The following is a 25271-nucleotide window of genomic DNA, read 5'->3' as shown; positions in this document are numbered from 1 at the left end:
ATTTCCCATTTAAGACGTCCTTGCCTGGCATTTATGGACTTGTTAAATTTTAATTCATCATTCTCATTTTTCAAGCCCAGCAGCAGCAAGCACCAGCTTCCCAGCCCTTACAAGGCTCAGCGGGACATGGGTGCCCGAACATAGTTCCTCCCTGTGCTTAGGAGAAGACCCCAAGCCTGTCCAAACGTGATACTGGATTATCACAGCCCCACACAAAGCATGTATGTAAGATGGGACAACCCCTTGACCACAACCAGTGGCTGTGGTGCTTTCCTAAGGGGACACAGCCCTGCAGCACCGCTGGAGCAGAGCCAGGAAAGCTGGGCACACCGAGGATGCTGCACCCCTCCAATGCCTCTTACATGTGAACTGAGGACAGGTAACACAGGTAAGCAAGCGTTTTAATCCACCTCTCACCTCTCCACCGGTCCAGACTCCTGGGGACGTCCCCAATTTCTCATCAAAGTCCGTGGGATCCTTCTGGGTGCTCGCGACCAGCCAACCCTCGCCGCTCAGATCCGTGAGTTTCTGCAACAAAGCAGAAGAGAAAGGCTGTCAGGTCATCGGGTGCAGCTCTGTGCGTGCTTCAGGAAACCACCACGGGATGGAGGCATCTGATTCCCAGCCCTAGCAGCCACAGGTAACCAGTGTCAACACAAAGCCAGGTCAGATGTAGAGCCCTCCCTCGTGAGCATCCCAGCCCAGATCCAAAGCATGCATCTGCCTCATTATTTTGATTTACTTAATTATTTTGATTTAGAGGCATTAAATGGGAGGGGGGATGAATATGACAGCTTGGGGCATCTCTAATCATCCCTAAAGGAAGACAGCAAAAGTCTCTGGCCACAGCAGCGCAGCAGCACTCAAACATCAGCCCAGCACCCAGACATTTGCTCACAAGTTCCTGAGCCCTAATCCCACAAAGCCTCACACACAGAGGCCAGAGCTGCTGAGCCCAAGCCTGTGAAGAGGAAAAGCACGCACACCTTTGTGGCACAGACGCCCAGGAGCACAAACAGGCGAGAGACTTTGTGCTGCACCCGATGTGCTGCCTAGTGAGGTGGAGTCTGGGGCATTACTGTAACCACTGGTGCCTTGGGTGATGGCAGCAAATATGCTTTTTGTGTTAGACAAACAAATTATCAGCCGAGATCTGGGCTCATTATCTAGCTCTTGTGGCTGAGCTTGTTTTGTTTCCCCCCTCCTTTTTAAACACTTAAAGAAAAAAATAACAAACAAACAAAAAAAAGAGTCCTATGGTTCTGCATTATTAAAAATGAAAAATAGAAGGAGCCAAACTCCACTGGCAAGAGGAGAGTCTCAGAGTCGCTCCTGCGGAGACATTTTCCCATGGGCGACTGCAAGCCTGGAACACGACGTGCTTTAATTAGCACCCGAGCTGATGAGCTCCGCCAGAGCCCGCCGCGGGACCCCATCCAAACCAGGCAGGAGGATGCTGCAGAAACCCAAACTGCAGCCCCTACCCACCCCCAGCCAGCCATGAAACCCAAATAAACAAATAACACCCCCACCCAAAAAAAAAACCTCCGCTGGGCGCCTGATTGAGAAACCCTCATTTGCAAAGCGATGGGAAATAATTAAAAAGTTTTCCCAGAGCTTAAAGAGGAGGAAAACGGACCGTTTGTCACGGCGGCAGCGCGCAGCGCACCGCAATTTATCACGCTTGTCAGGTGTCAGCCACCGAGAAATTTAACTCCAGCTGCCCCGGGCCGGACCCCCGCGACACCCCATCACTCACAGACCGCCCTGCCTGCACCCCGAGCTGACAGGAGAACGGTGAGGAGGGGAGAGGGCCCCTCTCCGCTGAGCTTTTCTTGGTCTTCGCTGCCCACGCAACTTGTATTTCAATTTTTTCTTATGCCAGAGAAGGAGCAGAGCAGAGGAAGCCAGGGCAAAGCAAGCAGGGATGCTGCTGCATCGCTACCTGGGCTGTCTCTATCACTTGGCAGCGATGAGGACAAGGCTGTAGGACGGGGCACCCATGGGTGCTGCAGCCTCTGCTCAAGATGCAGGGATGCTCCTCGTGCAGGCACAGTGCATTACGCTGTTGGGAAGGTCAATTTCACAGCACCTTGGCTGAGAGATGCCCCTGGGATCTGTGTGCACCTTGAGAACGGACACCTCCTGGTGGGACAAGCAGGGCCCGCAGCCCAGCTTTCTCTATGGAAGAGCCTTTCAAGACCCCAATCAGGGCCTTTAAATTGGGGTCAAACTCAGGTTTTGGAGGAATCCAGCATGTCCAAAGCTGGTCTGCAACTGAAGAACCTGGCTCAGGGCACAAGCCCCTAAAAACAGGGGACAGCCCTGACCACAGCACAGGCAGTCTCATGTAGGGTGCAAACAGCAGCACAGAGCAGGGACAGTCCTGAGGTCCCCCCAGGTCACCCAGGACGCAGTGTCCCATGGTGAGGACACATCACCAAGGTGACACCTGCTGGATAGGGCTGGCAGGGCTGTCCCCAGCCTGTCCCCACAGCTCACACCCTTGCTTCGGCCACTGCCATAGAAATGAGATATGTTAGGAGGACACAGTGGAAAAGCAGTGATGCTAAACCAGGTCCCTCCTGCAAAACCCCCAAGGAAGGCCAGCACCCCTTGCACATACCTAGCTGCTGCTTTTAGGGAGAAACAAGAAAAAAAAAAAGCATTTTTACAAAAAAATGAAGTCTCTCCTATCCTCCCCATCACCAGCATAAATCAGGGCCATGTGGATCAGGCATCGACGAGTTGTTCACACCGCCAGGAGGACCCCCCAGTTTCCCATCCTCGGAGCATCCCACGCGGCAGGCAGAGCGCGGGCTTTGCGCTCCCCCTTGCTGGGAGGGGAGCGGATCCTGCCGGGGAGCGGAGCAGCGAGCTCCACAGACACGCTATATATAATACACCCACTCGCAGCTTGGCGCAGGGAAGGTGGATTTTCGTGGCGTCAGCAACAAGCAGATCCCCCACACCTGGCCGGGAGCGTTCCCGACAGCGATCCGGCCCGGTCTCATGGCGCAAAGGTACTAGAGTTTCTTCAGTACTAGAATTTTTTTTATTTTTTTTTTTAAGCTACGGATAAAGTAATGCCTTTTTCTCCCCCCAAAGCGCGTTCTGAGAGCAGCTTAAAACCCTTTTTGCTAAATTTTTCCAAAAAAAAAAAAAAAAAAAATCAGCCGGAGGCAGAGACATGCAAAGTTTCAGTCCAAATGGTTAAAGGCTGGCGTAGTTTCAAGCAACTGAAGACAGGGGCTTATAATCAGAAGTGTCAGGCAACCTTAATTATATTATTTCCTGAAGGAAATAGTTTTCCCTGCCGAAGTCCAGAAGTTATTAAAAAAAGTTGACCTCACTGGAACCAATCAAGATGGAGACAAGAAGCCTGTGATGGATTTTTAAGGCAGGCAAGTTCACGCATCTGTGTTTCTGGAGGCTGGGGGCGTCCAGGTTCTTTGGACAGGTGTTCCCAGACAAGCCCGGCCCTGTGAGATGCCCATGGCCAGCATACAGGATGCAGGCTCCAGGCAGGGCCACATGGGTGCCCCCCCTGCACCCCAGGGTGCTCGCCTGTGCCCCAGCAAGAGCTTTGCCGAGACAAGGGAAGAAAAACAGCCGGCCGCTTTGTAGCTGTCAGGAACACACAAGCTTTTTGTCCATCTCTTCCCCCATGCCCATAAGTAAAAGCGACAGCAGCTTTATTTAGGACTTCTCGCCCTCCCCTCTTAACTGGAAGAAGCAAAGAGCGAAATAGCTCAAAGGCAGCAGGGGAGGGAGATGCTGGAGGTGCAGCTGGGGTTGGTTTGGCTGTGGCAGCCCTCGTGCTCCTGAGACCTGCAGCTCCTCATCCCCTCAGCATGCCCTTCCCTGCCCCTCCAGGTGCAGAAACCCCATCCCCAACCCCGCTGCCCCCATCACCTCCCAGGAACTGGCGGGGAGGCTCACGCATCTGGAGGCAGTCAGAGGCGGAATAGCTGCTTCCCCTTTCCTGCCGAGACTGGGATGCACCCTCCAAATAATCCAGAGGAGAAAGTCACCTGCTTCCCCCAACACACAGTGTTCAGACGCATAGCACTGGCCCCAAAACACAGCTCAGCCCCACGTAGTTCCCTATCACTGCTGAGCGGTGGATGCAGCATCTCCACCAGCGTGCACCTGGAGCTGGCTGCTTCAGCTACAGCCTCCAAGGAGCCTCTTGCAACTCAGGAAAAGGCTCCTAAAACCATGGAAAGTCTCACAATAAGAGAAGGGGAGGCTGAGCTGGCCCCAGGCAGTGCCCCAGCCCACGGGAGCACAACCAGGGCTGGTTTTGGCAGGTCCCCCAGTTCCCCGCAGCATCTCCCAGCAGCACAGCACCTCGTGTATCACAGTGGTACTGCAACGGGCTGAACACACACACGCTCTTTTCAACCTGCATCCTGCTTGCACCGCTGCCGAACCAGAGCTGAGCCCCACGCAGGAATCCAGCCCCCAACAGGGGCTGCAGAGCTGATGCTGCCTGCACCACGGGGACAATTCCCAGGTGCTCAGGAGCTGTGCTGGAGCCGTGCTGTGCACCAAAACCCGCACACACCGGGCTGGTAGGAAGAGTGCTGCCCACCCGACGAGGCTCGGGGTGGAGGCTGCGTGCAGCTCCCCAGAGAGAGAGGCTGCGAGTGACCTCATGGGTTTCTTCCACCACTGCCGTGAGTCACAGAGCAGTGACAGGCCATTTGTCAGCACCGGTGGCATCATCGCCAATCTCATTTCTGAGCAGACATCTGACCTTGCTCGCATCCCCGAGACCCGCGTTACCGCACGGCTCAGGCAGCCTCCCGGCAGCTCCCAGGGGACGCAAAGCGAGGCCATCGGGGGCCAGGCTGTGACACAGCCTGATCCTGACTCGGGATGCACAAAGATGGAGCCTTCAGCTGTGGGATGAGTGCAGGGGGTTGTGGGCTTGTCCCCAGTGCTGTGTTTCCCCCAGCCAGCTCCCAAGCAGGGTCTCCCATCCCAAGCACGGAGCTCAGTTATGGAGAAGGGAGATGTGTCCCCAGAAAGGGAAGCCCAGGCTTTGTCTCAATCTCAAGAAAGGAAAAAAAAACACCCCTTTTTCCTATAGCATCCTGTGTTTCACCTCCATCTGTTGAACCCCCTCAGGTGTTGGGTGCAATCTGTGGTATGAACTGCTGCACCCAGACCTCCTCCACAGACAACCATGACCCCGGCTGAATTTCAGCCCAGATCTGCTCAACAAGATGAGACAAAATCCAAACACAGCTCAACCCTGCATTTCTGAGAAGAGCTAGACCTGTGTCCTGCAGAATAGATGAGCCATGCCCTGAGGCCAGCATCTCCCTGCCCCCAGCCAGAAGATGCTGCCACCGTGCAAATCTGCCACACGACTTACACTTGGACACCAGAGGCAGCTCCAGTCCTCATGCCCTGGAAAGGACGCTGAGTTTGCACGGGGAAACGCACACGGGCAGCCTGCCACTTGAAAGATGGCCATGGGAGAGGCAGGACACCCGAGCCAGTCTCATGCTCTTATTTCTCCTAAGAGCAACGAATTAAAATGACATGGGACTAGGAAAAGACATACTTGGTTAAGACGAAGAAATCATTGCCATTAAACATCATTAGAATAATATGCCCAGAAAGCTTCATAAAAGGAGATATCATATGATTGAATGCTCTCCAGACCCTCATTTCACACAGACCCAAAACACCAACCAAGAGTCTCTTGTAAAATCCAACTCTCACAACTTTCTGAAGGCTTTTTGTGGATTTTGTTTGGCTGTGGTTGTTGGTATTTTTTTTTTTTTTTATCCTGAGGAGCTTTTTGGGTTTGCAATTGAAACTACAATTCCTTTAGTTCCTGGGGAAAAAAAAAAAATCATTTTTCATTAAACCAAAGCAAATGGCATTTTTGCTTGTCAAAAATATTTGACACAACTCTGACAGACTCGACCAGACGTAAATAAAAGATTTAAACCCTCCTGCTTCAGAGCTTAAGGAAAACCCGCTGTCAGTCCCACGCTACGACACGCTCTCCCCTATGGACCACGCTGCCCAGGTGCTGCCCGCCCCATCCCAGTGCTGGTGACAGGAGGTTGAGCAAAGGGGGAGCAGCCCCCTCCTGCAAGTCAAACCCCACCAGCCCGTATTATCCCACTCATCAAGCAGAAAAACAGCCATGGTGGCAGGGAACAGCCACCCCTCCCTCTCCTTCCACCCGTATCTGATAACAGCAGGGACCGGGATGCTCCATTTCCTCGGCCACCCTGGTACCCACGTGCCATCAGCACCCGTCCACCTCCTGCATCAGCCATGCCAACATCACGGCCACACATGCCATGACAGAACGCAAAGTGGTGTCAAAACCCATTTCAAAATCCTTCTATCCTATTCAAGCCAGCAAGGCTTATCTGCATGGATTTATACTGTTTGCCCCAATATTTAGCTACTGAGCTGACTAATCTGTGTGTAAGAAAAACCCTGGTGGCTCAGAGGCTGAGCAATCTACATCATTCATCATTTAGATTAGCTATTGTCTTAATCCTCTTTAAACTACTGTATAATACATGAGAGGAATGGATGTCCTATCTGCTTGGGATACGTACAAAAAAAAAAAAAAAAAAAAAAAAAAAAAAAAAAAAAAAAAAACAGCCCAGGCTGGAGCTCAGAAACTTGGGCAGAAGCTAATGTGACAGCTCTTACTCCGGCACAGAGGAGAAAGGAAGCCTGTTGCACCTCCTGACAGCTGGCTTGCCTTCTCCTTGCTCTCTCCACCCCAGTGGCCTTTAATTATTTCAAAGCCAGCCTCCCACAGCAGCACACCGCATCCCTGCCCTCTCCCTTCATCACAGCCTCATTACACCCCAGGACCCCAATCCGTGCCAGCCTGCCTGATGTGGGCTTGCTAAACCCACAGGATGGCCCCTGCAAGCATCAGAAAAGCAGAAAGGGTTTCTGCTTTTTGGAGAAGTGGCTCCGTGTGGACAGCACCACACTTTGCAGGCTCAGGTCGAGGATGAAATCATTCTGCTCCCCGGGATCACACAGCACATCGCCACGGGAGGACAAACAAAGAACAGGTTTCTTTCTGGAAACACCAGAGTTTGGGGAGGAGAGGGAGGGGATGCAACAAGGCAGTAGCAAATGAGGCTTTAGTTCGTTGCTGCCAGAGCTGAGGGAGCTAATAAACAGACAGATGAGAGCTAAATTGTCTTCTGAACCTCTGTATCAGTATTCACATTACACAGGCTGCTTCCAGCAATTCCAGCGTATTAATAATAAATGCTACATAATTACAGCAGACTTGCTTTTGTCCTCTTCCTGTTTTCTGTCAATGTCTGCTTAACCCTCTGCAGCCCACAGCCAGCTCCATCCCCTCCACAAGCAGAGCCCTGGTCCCCCCGAGGGACAGACACCTCGCCGAGCTCCTGCCCAGGTGGGATGAGGCAGAGGGCGAAAGGCTGAGCACTGACACCGGCCTGAAGCCATCACCCATCCAAGCCATGCTGACAGTGCTGCAGGGTGTGAAATAGGAGCTTCTGGGGGCTCGGAAGCAGCCCTAGGCTGAGGTGAGTTGGGGCTGTACAAAAAGCATCCCCGGAGCACAGAGGAGTATCCCCAGAGGAAAGCAGCCATGGGAAGACAGGAGATGACCATCAACAGGTTGCAAGTCTGGCACTGGATAAGGGAGAACAGTTTGAGTAGTTATATTCCAGACCGAACTGAAAAACAGCATACCACCCCTTGCCCCCCTGACCCAGGTGGTTCCCAAAGCATCCCCCCCTTACAGGCAAGCTGTGCCGAAAACACCATGCCCTGCCAACCACTTCTGGAGCAGATTCAGGTGAGAGTTAGAAACCCTTTTCCCCAAAATTTAAAAGCATTTCATAACAATCAAGGTGCAAACTGAATTCTGGTGCCCGCCTCACTCCCCGCAGGACTGTCTCCAGGAGAACTTCCTCAGTTCCAGGCAAAGAGCATCAGAACTCTGTAAGAGGACCCCTGCGTTAGCAGTGCAATAGCTGTGCTTGCTTATAGCCGAGCACAGGTTTAATTTGCACCTTTCAGCCTAGCTCTCTCTTTTCCCAGCCTTGAGGGAGGCTGCCATGCCCCTTAACACAGCTTCAATAATAGAAGAGAACAAATACCTCAGATGGGATTTCTGCAAGGAGAAACCAACATGCAAAACAAAACACGCCTGCCTTCCGGTGCAAATTAACTCAGCTCCTGCCCCTACTGCAGACCTTTCCAGACACGAGACCCACTGCACAACAAACAAATGCCAAACAACTCAGACAAATCTTTCCCTGCACAGAAAGAGCCTCAAACACGACGTGAACACTTGGCTCAGGAAGCTGAGCATTAAAAAGCCTGGAAATGGGGGGGAAAAAAAGCAACTCAGACCCAGCTGCATTGCTCACGCAGTGAGAAGACGTGGCTGGGGTGAGAGCAGGTGGGCTGTCCTCAGATACCAGGGTCCCACCCGACCTGGGACAAGCAGAGCATCCCCCAGCACTGGCACCCTGCCACCTCTCCATCATTCCCATAGCTGTGCACGTTAGTACATGATCTTTATTCTGCCTCCTCCGCAAGGTGAGGCATGGAAAGATTTTCCTTCCCTGTCCAAGACATTCACTCTGACAGTTTTCACGAAGTGAAGCTACAACCGGTTTGGGAAAAATGAAGAAAACCACAGGCACAGCCCATGCAAGGGATGGGAGGAATGCACAGGGCAGGAGCGCTCTGGGCTGTTCACATGGAGTAAACATGCCAGAGAGGGATGGAGCAGAACAGGGAGCAGGAAAAAGGAGGACCATCACCTTGTAGGACAGCACCAGGAGGCTCCTGGCAACAGACAGCTGTGGGGTACGAGGAAGCCCTCTTTCATCCCTGCTGGGTGGCCCTGGGCCAGCTGCATCTCCATGGGCTGCCTCTCTCACTGCTAATCCTAGAAGGGCAATGCTGATTTCTCCACTGCATGGACCTTCTCTTGTTGTGCAAAAGGTGCTCAGCAGGCAAGGAATAACCCCACGCACTGCTGTGAGCTGGTGCAGCCAGGACGAGAAAAACCCACATGGAGAGGGAAGGGAAACCCACCAGGAGCTGCAAGGAGGATGACATACGTCAGCCACTGACATGGCTCCAGGACATACAACCACCCGGCCAAGCAACCTGAACTGCTGGAGCAGCTCCTGGGCGCAGAGGGAAGGCAGGGTCCTGCCAGCCCCTCGCAGAGCATGCCAGACACATGGACGGGCTCCAGAAGCATTGGGCTGGCTGTGACAGCAGGACTGCGGGCGTGGGAGGACAGCAGAGCACCCAGGCTGCTCCGCACGTGCCTCTCGACAGGACGCATCCACACCAAGCCAAAATCATCCCACACAGCTCCCTGCAACGTGCTGCCACGGAGTAAAGCAAGGTTTGCCCCGGGACAATCAGCCAGGTCTCCTAGATACGAAGGCAGGGAAGCTTTATGCATCACACCCACCTGTCAGGATGGCTCTCTGCTTTTCAACCAGCCTCCACATCCAACCTCACCCCCACATCTCAGGATGCTCCAGGTAGCCAGAAAGTGCCACGCAACACCCCCAGCCAGCACAAGACCCTGGAGCTGAAGCACCCCTTCCTGACACAAGTTTCCCAGCTCTGCCCTTTGGAAAACTCCAAAAAATAGCACAGGATTACCTCCTCAGTAATTAAATAGTAATATTAATAGGTAATGAGTTATAACAACTCCGTAACACAGCTGGACATCCAGCACGAGACATGAGCAAGCGCAGGAGGACTTGGCCACAGAGGTGCTGCACAAGCAGGGGGTGAATAAATAAAAGTGATTCAAGTGGACAGAAAACTGTGCAGTGAAACTCGTTGGGTGGTGGTAATTCGGTGGAAAAGATCCTGGAGCAAAAACATCTGCTTAGGTGACTTTGGCTCAAAAGGGAGCAAACTGAAAACTTGACAAAGGCCAATTCTACCTTAAAACAGGAAAAACTCCAGAAAAATAATTGTGCTATTTCAACACAAGTTAAAAAAAAAGTTTAACCGAGAAGATTGCTGAACATTTCCCACCTCCCACTCCTGTGGCAGGGTTTGACCTCCCTGGCAGGGAAGAGGAACCTCTCAGTGTCTGACAGGCAGCTGCCTGCTCCACACAGGGCTGTTGGCTCCCACCCCATTCCTGGGGGCTTCCAAAAACAAGCCTGGCTCCCACATCTCCTCACCCATCATGGGCTGCAAACATCAAGACCTCCCTGCTTCACCTCCCCTTCCCCAGGATACCCAGAGCTGCTGCTCCCAGCTCCTCCTCCAGCCTTCCTCCCCTCCACAAACCCAATTTTTCCCCAATGACAACTACCGATGAGTTTTGACATCACATCCCCCTGCGAAGCAATAGGGGGGGAAGTATTTTAAGCAACGACAGGTTGCACACACACCACCCAGAGGACAAGACAACCTTCCTCAAACCTAGACACTGCCACAGCTCTCCCTGCAGAAAACAAAGAAACCTGCTCCATGGCGAGGCAAAGAGCTGACGTTTCAACACGTTTTTTTCCTTCCGTTCCTTCAATCTGAAGTCAATTATGGCAAGGTTAATGGGGCAGAGAGGATGCCAGTCGGCTGGGTAATGATGTCAAAGCACCTGGCATTGCCTGGGCAACAGCAAGGCAGCAGGGATGCAAATGAAGGAGCAGGATCGCACTTGGGCCCTGGAAATGAGCTGATGCAATTGAGCGTATCAGCATTAATGAGCACAGAAAATAACGAGAGCACCCAGAGAAACAGGACACCAATGGGAGGGTGGCACCCACCAGGATGAGGGTACGTGCTCAAGGTGAGAGAGCTCCATGGTGCTGGGGGTTCACCCAGAGATGCTCCCCGTGGTTTAATGCTCCAGCCATGTGCACCCAAGACCAACTGCTTGGTCCTGCTGAAGTCTGTTCTCCATCAGGAGGGCACATCTCAGAGCAACACCATGAACACTGGCCCAAAGCACTAAGGAGTGCACGAGGAAAAAGGTGCTTGAGGGCATTCAGTGCGATGCCCAGCAGGAAGGCTGCCCAACAGAGCATCCCAGCTCTCCCCAGGGCTTGCAGTGCCCACATCACCCACAACAAGCATTCTGAAACCTGCTGCTACATGGGCTGGTGTCTGTCGGGTGGGCACTTGGCACAGCGTGCTTCCAGGACCATGGGGTAGCAGGTAAGTGTTGCCAGCCTCAAACACCAGCAGCCCATTTCCAGCTTTGGTCCCCCATCCAAATGCTGCATCTTCTCCCTCAGCCATAAGCTCCATCAGATCCTCCTCAGCACATTTACTACTCGAAAAGCCATCTCCCCTATGCTATAACAAATTCTTTTCCACCCCCGGGCCTTTAAGCCCCCTGTGGTGCCACTGCTCTCCCTCTTCTGACCCCACTCACACCCCAGCAGTTGCCTTCAGCCCCCAGAGCCCACCCTGACCTGCTGGTGTGGGTGGGCTGGTGCTCTCCGACTCCACAGCCCATCCCCAAATACCCAATGGGGCAGCCACAGGGTGCTCTCCTGGCCCAAGAAAAACTACACTAAATGGGCAGGGGGAAGGCTGTGGCATCCCTCCCCCCAGCGAGCAGAACAGCTCACCTTGGAGATCAGACAACAGCAATCCCCTGCAGGCATAAAGAGTGGTGCCAGGGACACAAAGCAGCCATCACCACAGAGCAGAGGTTGGGTCACAGCCATTTATAAGGTTATTTTACATCTCCTTAAAGCCCCTTGCTTTCGCCTGAGGTGAGTCAAGGTGACCAGAACAGGCACTGCTGCTCCTGCTCCCACTCCTACCCCTCCAAGCATCACTATCTGGAAACTGCCCAGCAAAGCAGCAACCTGTGCCATAAATAACAGAAATCTGGCACTGGCCAAGAGGGGAGCAGCCAGGGGCCATGCAGGGACCTGAGCATCCCCAGCCAGCCCATGCCCTGCAGGACACAGGGCTTGCCCCACTCAAACACCTTCCAGGCTCCCTCCCTGGCCACTGGAGCAGACCCAGACTCAAAGCAGTGCCATCCCCGTGTTTTGCTTTCAATGTCAGCAGTAAAGCCAGCTACGCAAGGGGAATTGAATAGAGGAGAAGGAAAAAGGGGGGAAAAAAAAAAAAAGGAAAGACGAAAGGGAGAAGAGACAGCTCTGCTAATAGCAAGTCAGCCAGGAGTCTCCGAATCCATTTGAAATGCGTAGGGCTTAATTTAACTTAATGGTTTTGTCAAACATTGGCACTCTGTTAAAAGCACGGGAGAACTGGTAATCCAAATGCCAGTGGCTCTGCCTTCGCTAGTGGCAGGAAGGCTGCTGCTGGAGTCCCCAGATGGATCCATCTGGCTTCACGCAGGCAGCAAGCGTGGCCCTGGCTACCGCAGCCTCTCATCAGGGCAGCTCTGTATTTACTTAGCACTGGCAGCGACCCTGCCTTTGCCCAGAACACAAAAACAAACACAGCCACTGCATTTCTGAGCTTGTACACGTCTGAGGCAGCTCCAGGCTTCTCCAGAAAACACAGCTCAGTCGGGTGGAGAGAGATTCGCCTCCTCCCATTGGGGAGCAAAGCAGTGAAGTCTCTAACCTGTGTGGACCTCAGAAAGAAGTTGGAAAGAAAAAAAGCAACAGCTTCACTCACAGGCAGGCAGAGGAAGCCACAGGATGAGCTGCTAAAGCCAGCTCCCCAGCCAGCCCTGTCCCCATCCTCCCTTCTCTGGCCATGAGCAGAGTGGGGCAGCCAGCTGCCACCAGCAGGGACAGGGCTGAACCCCTGCTGCCAGCCCCGCTGCCGTCAAAGCAAGAAAAACAGAAAAAAAAATATGAATATCAGCCTGCTGTTGAAGGCAGTCTTCCCTCTGCAGGCAGGAGATGGAGCCCGTCCCCATACAGGCTGAGGACAGAGGGATGCTCAGCATCCTCACCTGCCCCACCCCCTGTCTAGGGATCCAGGATGGCTCACACACCAGCCAGAGGTTTTCATCCCTCCAAGGGCTGGAAAAAGCAAAACAAACCCTAAACCCCAGGGCCACAGGCACATCCGTAGGGCAGACAGGGAGGGGGTCCAAGAAAATTCTGCAAGGGGCAGCGGCGGCTTTCAAGCCTCTGCATCCCCTTAACACCCCCCTCCTCCATCCCAGGAGCCGGGTTCCTGTTTAAGACACAAATGGGATCGAGTTTAAAGGTCTCAGCCTGGCCCTTGACTCCTTGGTGGGAGTCTTTCCCCATCACAAAACCACCAGACAATTCGGCGTGATTGACAGCCTTTCAGGCGGAGGGGCCCGGGGCCGGAGGGAGGGGAGGGGGCTGCGGGTCAGGGCCAGGGGGCAGCCGGAGCCATGCACGGGGCTGGGAGAGCAGGGGGCGGCTGCAAGGTGGGGAGGATGCTCGGCTTCGGGCTGCCGAGGGAAAAGGTTTCTGGGGAAGGGTGGGAGAGGTAGGAGCATCACCCATCAGGGATGCAGTTCTGCTGCTTAACACCGGCAAAAGCCAAATTGCTAATAGCACATTGGGGGGAAAAAAAGTGTTTTAGCGCAAAAAGTGTTTTTTTCCAGAGGTTAATGGATAGCAGAGGGGTGCAGAGGAGGGACTCCAGGCTCAGAGCAGAGAGGGGTCAGTGACAGGCAGGGGTGAGGGATGGGAAAGCAGGGGGGACAGAGCCAGCACTTGGTGATGCTGGGCACAGCCACTGAGACCCCAGGCACGGCTGAGGGCAGCAGGGAGGCACGCACACAGCAGATGCACGCTGCATGCCAGGTTCTGGCTCCAACCCCATATTCCTGCTCTCCAGCCCCAGTGAAACCCAGTCCCATGAAGAGAGGTCACCAAGTTCCCCTGCAGCAGCCAGGAGAAGAGGCTGAATGCTTCATCCCCGTCCCCTTATACCCTGTTTAGGGCTGTTACAACCCACGGCTCCCCTCCACCACCTCTCCCCCAGCACCAGGGCTGATGCTCAAACCCTCTGCAGCTCTGCAGAGCCCAACTCCAGCTGTACACGGCCACCCCCACCCAAACCCACCTTCAGGGTGGATTTGGGGAGTAGGCTCCCTTGAATGCACCCTCAGCTTAAGCCCAGGTCAAGCCCAGGTTTACCAGCCCATCCTCCCAGGAGCTCAGTGATGAGCTGAGTCATCAGCTGGGGGAGACAGGGCAAGGGAATGCAGAAAGGCCAGGGATACTTGTCACGCTGTCTTATTTATCCCCCTTTCTGCTCACAGGAAACCCTTTCACCTACCTTCTTTTTCCTTTAAATAAAAGAAAAATTTTAAGCTGGTGCTTTAAAGCACAGCAACTGCCAGCCCATCTCCATGGCTTGCCAAGAGAGCAATTCATCCTCTGCCTCTATTCTGCAGTAGGTAAGGCCCCCCCTCGCTTTTGTTCATCTCCCCGCTCTTTTGTCTGGCCCTGAAAGCGTTGATCACTCCTGCATGAGGAATGTGAAACTGATGTGATGTGATAGGAACAATGCTCCAGCCCTGCTCCTCGCAGCCACATCAAAGTCCCCATTTGCATGGCTTCCCCTTCCCTGCCTGTCCCCCTCTGCCCCCGGCCGCGCTCTGGCTGCTTCAGCGCCTTCATTGTCCTCCGGGCCTCGAGGAGCAGCCTCAGCCTCCTGATAAAAGGCACTCAGCAGCCTCTCCGAGCCTGATGCTGCTTCTGCTCGCCCAGGGGAGATGGCACCCACAGGTAGCATCTGCCCAGAGAGGTAGCACTGGCGTAGGCTCTGCCGGATGCTTCTCAAACAGTGCCTGGGGAGGTCCTGCCTGTCCCCCTGGGGCAGGAGGAGAGCAGGAGTCACGTACCAGGATGGCACAGCAGCAGGACACCCGTTCCTACCTTTTAACTAGCAGCCAGGACTCGGTCCCACATCAGCTGTGGCTCCACAGCCAGCCCCAACAACATGACAGCAGCTGGAAAGCTGTATCTCTTGCTCCAAGGCACCTCCTGCTGTGTGCCCCTGGCAGCACCGGGTCATCTAAGCTTCCCCCGGGATGCTGCCAGGCAGGGATGCGGGCAGCACCCAGCAGACAAGCAGAAAGCCAGACACCATGGCCCTTGGAGCACAAGGAGAGTCTGACATGGGACAAAGCCAGATGAAAACAGTGTCAGGACCATACAAAAGCACACAATAACAAGTTATGGTGGAAGCAGGAGGGACACTGACACCCCTGCAGAACTGAGGTTCTGCTGATACACCTCACCACTTCATTTTCAGACAATTATTCAGTTTATGCTTGACACTAGACCAGCAGAATACAGTTCCCTCCCGCCCCCATCACCCTCCTGAAGTATGAGGCTTCCCTTTCACCTTAACAGCAGCCATAACTCTGACCAACACAGAGGCAACCAGCATCTGTCTGCAGGGGAAACAAAAAAAAAAAAAAAAGGCTTCTAGGTCCAGCCACTTCCAAGAGAACAAGATCCAGGTAGCCAAGGCTTTGAGTCCACACACATCTCCAGTTTGCACCTCATACAGAAGGTCTGTGACCCAGAGGGATTCCAGTTGGTTTTGACTTCAAATGCACAGAAAATGCAAAACAACTGTCCAAGAGCCATTTCTGGATCATCAGCCCACATATCAAACACACATCGTGGGCTGCACTGCAGGACACACTGCTCTAATGGTAAACAGGCACTCCAGGCACTTCACAACCCACCTGTACCTGAGCAGCCTCGCAAGTTTTGAGAGCCCCTGCCTCTATTTTTATTTTCACCTGGCTACTGCAGCTCCCTGCTCGAGCTCTGCTCTGCTCTCCATCTCTAGCTCGGGCTCAGCAGTCTGCCAAGGGACACAGCACTGGCAAGTGTTCCGGATTCTTGCTGATGGAGAATATAACATCCCTTCAGAAAAGTAAATAAAGCCACTACCAAGACACAGAGCACCTTATTAGTATCAAAAAGTACATTTCTACCTCAGTGTGGAGGGGGGAGGCAGGACAGTTCCTGATGGGGAGGAATGAATCTCACCTTCCTAGAGCTCCCCGTCAGATTTGCTGCACAAAAGCCCTGTTGTGCACTGGACCTGGCCAATGTCACTCCTGGCTAGGAAACGGGAGCCTGTTGGAGAAGCACGTTGGGCTGTGATTAAGGAGACATTTCATTCTGGCATTTGGATTTTCCCCCCGCTGAGCTGGTTTACCTTAGGATAACACCAGAAAGGCTGTTCTGCTCGAGCTGTCCTCGCACACTAACCAGAGCCCGCAGCAGCTCGGGGGCTCCTTCACCAGCCTGGGGGGAGCACAGCTCACCCCACCGTGCTGCCCACTGCTCTGCTGGGCTCACACCTCACCACCCCGAGGGACTGAAACCCTCAGCATCCTCCACACCCCTTCTCCTTTGCTCTACCCCAGTGTCGCCCACTAGCTCCTCACCACCCCCAGCAGCCAATGCTGGGACCAAGGGATGCTGCTCCCCTGCACCCAAAAACAGCCCCTGTGACTCCTTTACACCAAACCCACCTGTGCCATTTGAGCAGACCCCAGGCAGGCACCCCAACCCCTCCGGCACACAGCAGCTAAGCAGAGCTGCCCTGCTTGCTGCACTCAATTGCCAGCAGAGGCATGCCACAGGTGAACGGGGCCCCGAACACAGCTAGACAGACAGATGTTATTTCAGGACTCGCTAATTCCCTGTCCCTAATTCATTCCTGGTTTCTGCAAGATGCAGTCAATTCTTGACCAGCCGCTGCACATGCATGTTGCTTTGCTTTCAATTCGGCCAGCAAAATCCATTTACCGTGCCTGTCTCATCCGGTTTCCGTCAAGCCTGCTGAATTCTCCCTCAGTGAAATAAGCAAGTTTACTGTAACACCCTCCTTTGTCAGAGCACAGCTAAAATGACAGTCTTTCTGGTGCCTGACTATTTCCCTTCACAGCAGGAGCTAAACACTGCTTGTTTTCAATTGTGAACTGTTCCGACTTCTTGAAATGCATGAAAGTACCAAGGGGGTCAATTTAACTGCAAAAAGAAGGAGTTTCTATAGGAGAATATTTATTTACCTTGCAAGTTTGCTGTGGAGAAGTTTAGGCTGGTAATTTACTAGCCAAAGACGCAGGGGTCTCTGGGCAAACACGAGGGAAGTGATACAGCTCCATGACTGCCTTTTCCAGTAGCAGGGTAGAGCTGGAGCCAGGTTGCAGGTTCGCATCCCTACTTGCTCACCACATCCCACCCAGCAGGTCAGGGTGGCAGGCATGAACCCAGCGTGGCCAGCCTTTGCAAGCCCCAGTAGTGTTCGTACAACACTCAGCCTTGATGCTTCCAGCACAGGAAATGTCCAAAGCCCTTATGATTTCAGGCTGAATTCCCCCCTGCCGTGTTCATTCCTCATCCTCTGTTTATAGTTTCCTTATTCTCCTTTTGCATCCTTGCTGTTTTTTTTTTTTTTTTCCTGGTGGCTCCTCAAGTTTCATCTCCTTTGCAAGTTACAAGAGCTGAATCTTTAAGGCTTCTGCTAGCGTTCCCTGCTCATCAGCAGACAAATTAAAAGCAGAATTATAGATTCCTTGCAGCATCACAAGACACTTTCAAGCCTTTTACTGCCTTACCATATACTGCAAGTTCTGACCCACCAAAGGGCTTTATGCCCAGCCCTTGACAAGTGTTTATCTGCATCATGCTATGCAGACTTCAGGAGGAGAGCACTCACCCATCTCCGAAGGCAGACAACCTAGAGGCTTCCCTGAAAGCTTTTGGTTCTTGCACCTTGCTTAAAAAAAAAAAAAAAAGTTTCTACTTGCTAAAAGTTTCCACCTGCTAAGGAGCTTATGACAGTAAACAGCTGATATGACCCACTCAAAAAGAAAACCTGCAACAAGTGATTATTTTTTCTCCTTTTACAGGATTTGGGTAGGATGTACCAGACCAGCACAGGAAACCAGGATGCTCCCTGCAGGGCCCTGGTCAGCTGCAGCCTCCCATGGAGACAGACCACAGCGAGCCAAGGAAAATCACCGTGCATCATCCTGCCAATTTCTAGGTATCTGGGAGCCAAACTACAGAGAACCTGCAAGTTTCCATTGCCAAGCTCTGCTGCAGTCCCATGTATCAGGCTGAGGGATGCCGGATGCTCACTGATCAGGACCCTACATGCTGATATGAGCACCTGGAAGCCCAGGGAGGTTGTCTGAGTGCAATCGAAGCTACATGTATTTGTGAAGTCTCACACAATGCTCACAAGTAAGGCCTCTACTGCTACAAGCTCAGCTGGCACAAAGCAGCAGCAGGGGGACAGGGCTTGTGGAGCTCCTGCCTGCTTCCCAGCACTGCTCACACCTCGGGAATCGCACACAAGCCTGGGAAGCTGAGCTCAGCACCCTGGGGAGGAAAGGCTTGGGGGCAGAGCACCCGCCTGCCTGCAGGAAAGGATCCGCACGGAGGGCTGAGGGCATGTCAGGAGAAATTAAAGCCCAGCTGGTCACCGGAAAGGGGCTGGGAGCAGAGAGGATGGAGCACAAAGCCAGCAGCTCAACAACTGCCAGCCCAGAGCACCAAGAGCACACGGGCCATCGCCGCTACTTGAGACACCACACGCCTTAATCCCTCCCTGGGGAGAGAGCTTCTTCCAGCCCAGACTGTTTGTGTATTCAGCTAATTTTGTTGCCTGACTTTCCACCTACTTGCTCAGCGGAAAGCTGATCCTCCCAAGTAATCATCACTATTTCATCCCTACCCTCAGACACCAGGGCTGTGGCATAAGCAAAACCCTGCTGCATCAGCTGCAAGCCCCCGTCACGAGGGCACCCAGCTCCCCTCCACACCTCGCTGCGTCCTCTCCTGGACCGAGCACAGCCAAATCCTGCAACCTGCTTGAGCCTCACGTATCCCAGAGCACAGTCCCAGGTCTCCTCTGTGGCTCCTACACGCAAGTCAGGCTGTTCAAGGGCAGCAGGATAATTAAAGGGGAAAATTACCTTGCGTACACCAGGGAGCATATCCCGAACAGCACGAGCATGGTATTAGCTATTGTTGCAGCATGGCAAGGCTACTCCTGGCTGCTACCTCCATGCTTGCAAAAAAAAAAAAAAAAAAAAAAAAAAAAAGGTTGTGGAAGTAGAACAGCATCCAAGACAAATTAGGAGAATGAGTCAGGATCTGGAAAGCCTGCTGTGCAGCCACAGGCTCCAGTGCTCAGTTGGTTCAGCTAAGCCAAGAGGCAATCAGGAGAAGACTTAATCACCGCATGCAGAAGTACCAGCGCAGGGAAGGGATTTCTGCTGGCAGCAGGGAACCTGCTCCAGGGCAGCCAAGGGGGAACAGGTCATGTCTGCCCTCATCCAAGGCTCCTGCTAAACACCGTGCCCATGGGGGGAGAAGAGGCCACAGCCACAAATATTGTCATTATCACTGGCCACAGGACACGTGGCATAAAAAGGGCAGGCTTGGAAAGGGCTCAGACCCTGCACCACAACAGCAAAAGAGACAACTCAGCAGGGAGGTCATTAACAGAGCAAACTAGCCTGGGGTTGGGAGTGTTTTGCCCATCTCTTGGGTCCACTTGCAAGCCATCCCACCCCAAGTCCCAAACACTGATCAGGGAGGGCAGGTGAGCAGCGCAGATGCCCTGGTCCCTCTCAGAGCAGCCACAAAGATGAGCCAGAAGCCCAACCATGCAGCAACACCCAAGGCATCCCCCAGCAGCCCAGCCTGAGGTGTCCCTGCACCTTCCATTAGATTGTCATTCCATATGACAGGCTTGCCAAAGACAACACAAGTCCTCACGAAAGAGGGCCAGGACAACGGGCCCTTGGAAGGAAGAAAAGCAGATTATGTTTTTAAAATGCCAGTCAGCTACCCTCAGCAGATCAGGGGGATAAATTAGGACAGACCAGCAACCTCACGAGAACAGAACAGGCATCCCATGCACTTCTCCAGCATTTTGAAGCCTCACGCGCCACATTCCTGCTCGTGCACTGAAACATCTTTCAGCAGGGAGGACCTGAAGCCTTTACTTCAGACACTGCCCTAAAACCCAGCTGCAACACCACCACCTGCACCGCCCTCCTCCCTCCCATCACTGCGCTCACCCTGCCTTCCAAACAAAGCTGCCCAGGATGCCTCCTGGAGCTGAGTAATACATGGCACAGATCCGCAGCTGCCAGGCTGGAGCTGTAATCCCATCAGAGCCGCATCCTGGGGAGTCACGCTGCCGGCAGACATCACGTTGCTCCCTCAGGGGAGCAGTGACCTACTGGGCAGCGCAGCCTGGGAGCCCTGCCTTGTCCCTCCGACCTGTGCCCACCCCTGGCACCGGGCTCCCCTCTTCCACAGGGAGGTGACACCCGCTATTTACATTCGGTCACTAACTCCCCACATGCCCTGAAATGTTCTTGCCAAGGTTAGCCAAGCGTTTGAGAGGCTTGCGAAGAACCCTCACGCTTTCCTCAATAGCTATTTCTGTGCTGTCATCTTTTGTTCCACTCCGCTCTCCCCTCCACCACTTTTGGCTCTTTTAATCTCGCTAAGGACGGATATAAAAAGATGTTCAAGATCTCAGTCATTTGAGGAGGGAGAAGAAATTGGTGAGAAACCAATTCTATTTAATAGACCTATTGTCTCCCTTGTATTTACTTCTCCCTGGCAGTACTGCGAAAAAGCCTTTCTGGCTAGGAGGACTGAGATCGTACAGCTCAGACATCTCCCCACCGTAACTTGCAGATTCATCCTGTTGCATTCATCAGCCCCATCCTGCACGCTCATCTGGCATCCAGCAGCATCCCTGCAGACATGACAAGGTTTTAAAGGGCTTGACCGTTCTTGCCAATCCTGCCAAAAAATGCATGAGCATCCTTCTGTTCTGGTCCATTTTAAATCCCACACTGCTTGATGCGTTTTGTCTTCTGAATTTCTTCCTCTCCCAATTATTTCTCCAATGCTATCCTCCAGGGTCTCTTCACACCTCCCAGGGCTTGCCATTTTTAAGTTCATTTCTACTCCACTTTCTCCAGGGACTGAATTATTGACCTTAAAACGCAGTTTGGGCAAGGCACTCCTGGGACACAGAGCTGCCCACAACATCACGGCCTTCCCAGCACCTTCAGAAGGCAGCTTGCACGCTGGCTAGGACTGACACAAACCCTTCAGCCCCCCAGAGCCCTACTGGCAATGCAGGCACCTCCCAGGCTCGCCCATAGCCAGGGCAGTGCCAAGCCATCGTGTCCTCGCCCCCCGTTTGTGCTGTCCCTGCAGCATGCCCAGAGCCTCCAGCTGAGACAGCAGCTCCGACAGCACGCATGCAGCAAGTGGCTCTGCCCTGAAAGATTTACAGCCTGCACAGACACAGCAGGGGAAGGGGAAAAGGTCCAGAGAGGAAAGCAACTGGTTGCAGGCAGATCACGCTGCACTCCCAGTCCTTCTCCCCGGCCTGATGTGCTCATTCACAGCAACTTCTGTAGGAGCAATGGAGGTCGGAGCAACCCCACTCCAGCATCTTCGTACAAGCACTGCTTCTGGGCATCAGCACAAAGAAATGCCTGCGTAAAGAGGGAGGGAACCAAACTTGAAGCACCAGCAGAGAAAAGGCTGTTTCTGCATGAACTCTACCCACTCTTCACCTTCAAGGGCACTTCCTCCCCTTGCCACAAGTAACAAGCGCAGATAATTGAAGGAAAATATCATTTCCCAAAGCACTTCTGATCCGTATTATCCATGCTCATTACAGGCCGTGAAGCTCATTCTGGTCTCCACCAGCCCCAAACAAACAGGAAAGATGCCAGAGCAGGGACAAGGGGCTACAAACCAAACCAAGCTGCTTAATAGCTCTTGAAGGATCTGCAGCCATCGACACATGGGCTTGTACTTTGGCCAGGACATCCAAAGCACAGCCTGCACAAAAGGTCACCTGCACAGCCTGCGTTGCTTCCCATAACTAACACAGAAGCGTGGTTTAACTGGGCAGAGCTGGAGCACCAAAGGCAGAATTCAATTCCCATTTGACTATTGACTTGTGTGGGTTTTGTCCTGCCTTACTCCATGCTTTCTCTTCATCTAGGTAACACTGCAGGTCAGTCCCAAAGAGAATTTGGACATGCACAAGTTTTTCATCTTTAGTCTTTTTAAAGCTTTTTTTTTTTCCCCCCCCCAGTTGCATGTGCACAGCCTGCTGCTGAGCTTTGGCTTCTTCCATCCTGCTGCTAAGGCTGGCTGGAGCTTCCCATGGGGTATCTGGAGAGATGTGCAGATCCCAGGTCACCCACCATCCCACACTGCATCTCATAATTCCCTCTCACTTAGAGGATCTCCAAGAAAATGCTCAGGGACCACAATCTTCTAGCTGGCTGCCAAAAGATCCTATGCTCAGCACTGTCAGAAGTTGTGTAGTACAAAGGGTATCAGTATAGATGCAGAAAAAAAAAAAAAACAAAAAAAAAAAACAGTTGAATGAGAAGACACAGGAAAATTGTTTCAGCAGCACAGCCCAGGTCCCTTTCTCCAGAAGAGCCCTGGGGTGCTAGATGCTACATGAGCTCCATGTGCTGAAACCAGAGAGCACTGTCCTATAGCATAAGCCTCTGTCACGGAAGCAGCAGAGGTCTGGATGACCTGGACTCAGGGTAGTACACACAGGACTGCCCCCAGCAGTGCTGTTTTCCCATGCCAAATGCTCATCCACTCACCATCACTCACCTCCGAGTCAGCTCCTGCAGCCCCTGCACCAAATGCTGAGCACTCGAGACAGGCAGGACACTGCAGCAAAACATCACCTTCCTTTCAAACTGCCTCACCACGTGCTGAGCAGGGCTTCTGCTCACTGAACATTCATGCTTACCCAGAACTCATCTCCCACTTACTCATGGCCTCAGCTCTCTCCCCTCTTCAGCCCTTCTTGTTCCTCTTCCCCCATCAGGGTCAGGAAACTCTCTGGTTCAGCATCTTCCGAGTGTGATTTATACCATCTCCGGCCTGGTAAACTGTAAGATAACTGGAAAGCATCCAGGACTGCAGGAAGCAGGTCTGCCTTGGCAAAGACAACAGACAGAGGAATAAACTGGATGGGAACTAGATGGGCTCTTCCTTCACTTGGCGCCTCCACCACTTCTCCAAACCTTGTGATTTATCTCTCCGCGGACCATCTCCGCAGGAACCAGGTCCATTACGGAAATTAAAATGAGCTATTGCCAGCAGCTGGCAAGATCAGCCCCTCAGCACGCCTGTCCCCTCCGAGTTTAGATGGCAGACACCGGATGGCTTGCAGCCAAGAGCCTGGGAGCAGGTGCCAAGAGATGCTCCTGCGCTGCGCCCTGATGGACCACCAGGTTTGGAGTCTACTGACTGGTGGCACGGCTCGGAGGACAAGCAGGAAACCAGCCCCGAAGCTGGAGTCTGGCACAGTTCAGCTTGCAGGAACAACCAAGGGCAACCAGGGACCTTCTGTGCCATGGCATGCAACACCTCAATGCCAGGGTGTCCAAGGTGTGAGATGTCACATAATTCAGGGGCTGAGTTTAGGGTAGGGAGAATAAAGCTTTCCTTGCTCTCTGCAGCTCTCCCTTATTTTCTCATTAAGAAAAAGAAAAAGAAAAAAAAGGTAATGAATCAGAGAAAGACTCATCTCCCAGAATAAACATCACATGAGGTTGGCAGCAGCAGGTAGCTCTAGAAGAGGCAATCATCCCAGAGATCCTTCCCTGAAAGGTTTCAGCTTCACACATACCCCAGAAGAGGGGGGTGTCGATGTTTCATTGACCCTGAATGTAATCAGGTCACTGTCACCCCCCAAAAATACTCATGTACTTCCAGATGATAACACAAGAGCATTCAGTCCTGAAGAGGTTTGTACTCCAGCCTTGTAACAGCTCTGAAAACCCACAAACAAGTGCATGAGGAAGCACAGCAAAGCAGCTCACAGCTAGAAAGGCAAGGACAAACCTCTCCCAGGCAAGATGAGCTCAGTCAAGCGTTACTGAGTGGCACAAGGAGATAGACACACAGCCCAGGAGAGGTTTTCCAGGTCCTACCCCTTCTTCCCAGCCCCGTGGAGTTCTCCACACTGGTATTTCTCAACCCAAGACTTCCAAGCCATCACAGAGTAGCTCAAGAACAACTGCAAAGAAAACGCCTCGGCACAGCAGCACTCGTGCACACAATATAGGAGAGAGAAAGCACGGAAGCATTTCAGCACTTCACAAAGCAGCCCATGGATGCTTGTCCGAAGAGGCAAAGTGGCCCTTATAAGTTAAGTACTGTTGCCCTGAAGGCTTTGATCTGTGTGGTCACAGCAAGACCAGGAGAAAAAGGAGTCTTAGAACCACAGGGGCCTTAAAATTCCCTTTGTCTCCCTGCTGCAGCAGGGATGTAGGTGAAGCACGGAACATGCCAGCAGTAGCAGCAGGACACTGTGTCCTTATGCATCTGAGCACCAAAACTGGAGCTTGTTCCACCAAGGGTTCTGCTGGCCTAAGCTCCTGTGCAGCCAAAGATCAGATGAGGAAAAAAAAAAAAAAAAAAACAGCTTGAGAAAAAGCCAGGCAATTATCTTTTTAAATTCATTTCCTGCAAGCAAAGTTCTCCTGATACTTTCCATTGCTAAAGACAAAAAAGTTGAAGCTATCCTCCAGTCACAGCTCTGCCACGCTGACAATCCTCTGATCAGAAGATGATTTGGAAACAGACATGAGGGGAAATTCCCTTCTTCTACAGCATTTGAGAAACCCATTTTGTGCTTTACCAGCCTGCCCCTAGCCTAGCCACAGGGCACCAAGCACTGCACCTAAAGCTCAAAAGCCTCTCTGAAAGCATCCTGTTAGAGGCCAGCAGAACCTGGGTCAGACTCCCCACACAACAGCAATGTTCTCCTCTAAGCACATCTCCTGGGAGAGCCACAGGCTGACCCTTTTCTGGATTTGAGCCTCAACCTCCCAGTCTCCTTGCTGACCTCCCCCACCCAGCTACCAGCTCCTTCACAGCCTTCACCATTTTCCTGGGCTTGCCATTTCTTTCCTAAGCTCCTTGACTCCTGTGCGTGGCACCAGTCCCCCAGGATTTAGGCGGTGCTGGAGAAACCCCTGCAGCTCACATTTGTGGGGAATAAGAGAAGGGAAAGCAAAACTGCCCCTTGGCAGCTCCCTGTCCCAAGGGCAGGGTGCTCGGGCCAGCAGATAGAGGAAGCTGGGCCCAGCAGGGCCATCTATCAGCTGTGACAGCCCTGACCCTTTGTCCTCCCCCTGACAGCCCCCACCACACTCGGGCAGCCCTGCACGAGGTCCTTGGGTACCCTGGACCAGCGCCGAGTGACAGCTCGTCCTCATCCTCCCACCCTTGCCAGCCTCCTGA

General features: G+C 52.9%; 1 protein-coding gene across 4 annotated transcripts in view; it reads right to left on the bottom strand.

Annotated features, from left to right (window-relative positions):
* Nucleotides 1-25271, bottom strand: part of CNTFR (ciliary neurotrophic factor receptor) — a gene marked incomplete at its 3' end in the record, with an annotated part of 175304 nt that overhangs the window by 129863 nt on the left and 20170 nt on the right. For 2 of the 4 annotated variants that reach the window (XM_082784089.1, XM_082784081.1), the window contains exon 2: nt 418-528. Of the gene's footprint in view, nt 1-417; nt 529-25271 lie in introns of those variants that run through there. The other 2 variants (XM_082784086.1, XM_082784088.1) reach the window with 2 other exon arrangements.

This window comes from Aythya marila, assembly GCF_965140915.1.
Source record: "Aythya marila genome assembly, chromosome: Z".
Taxonomy (NCBI): Eukaryota; Metazoa; Chordata; class Aves; order Anseriformes; family Anatidae; genus Aythya; species Aythya marila.
Note: the sequence above shows the minus strand (reverse complement) of the source record. Positions and strands in the feature narration are given on the sequence as shown.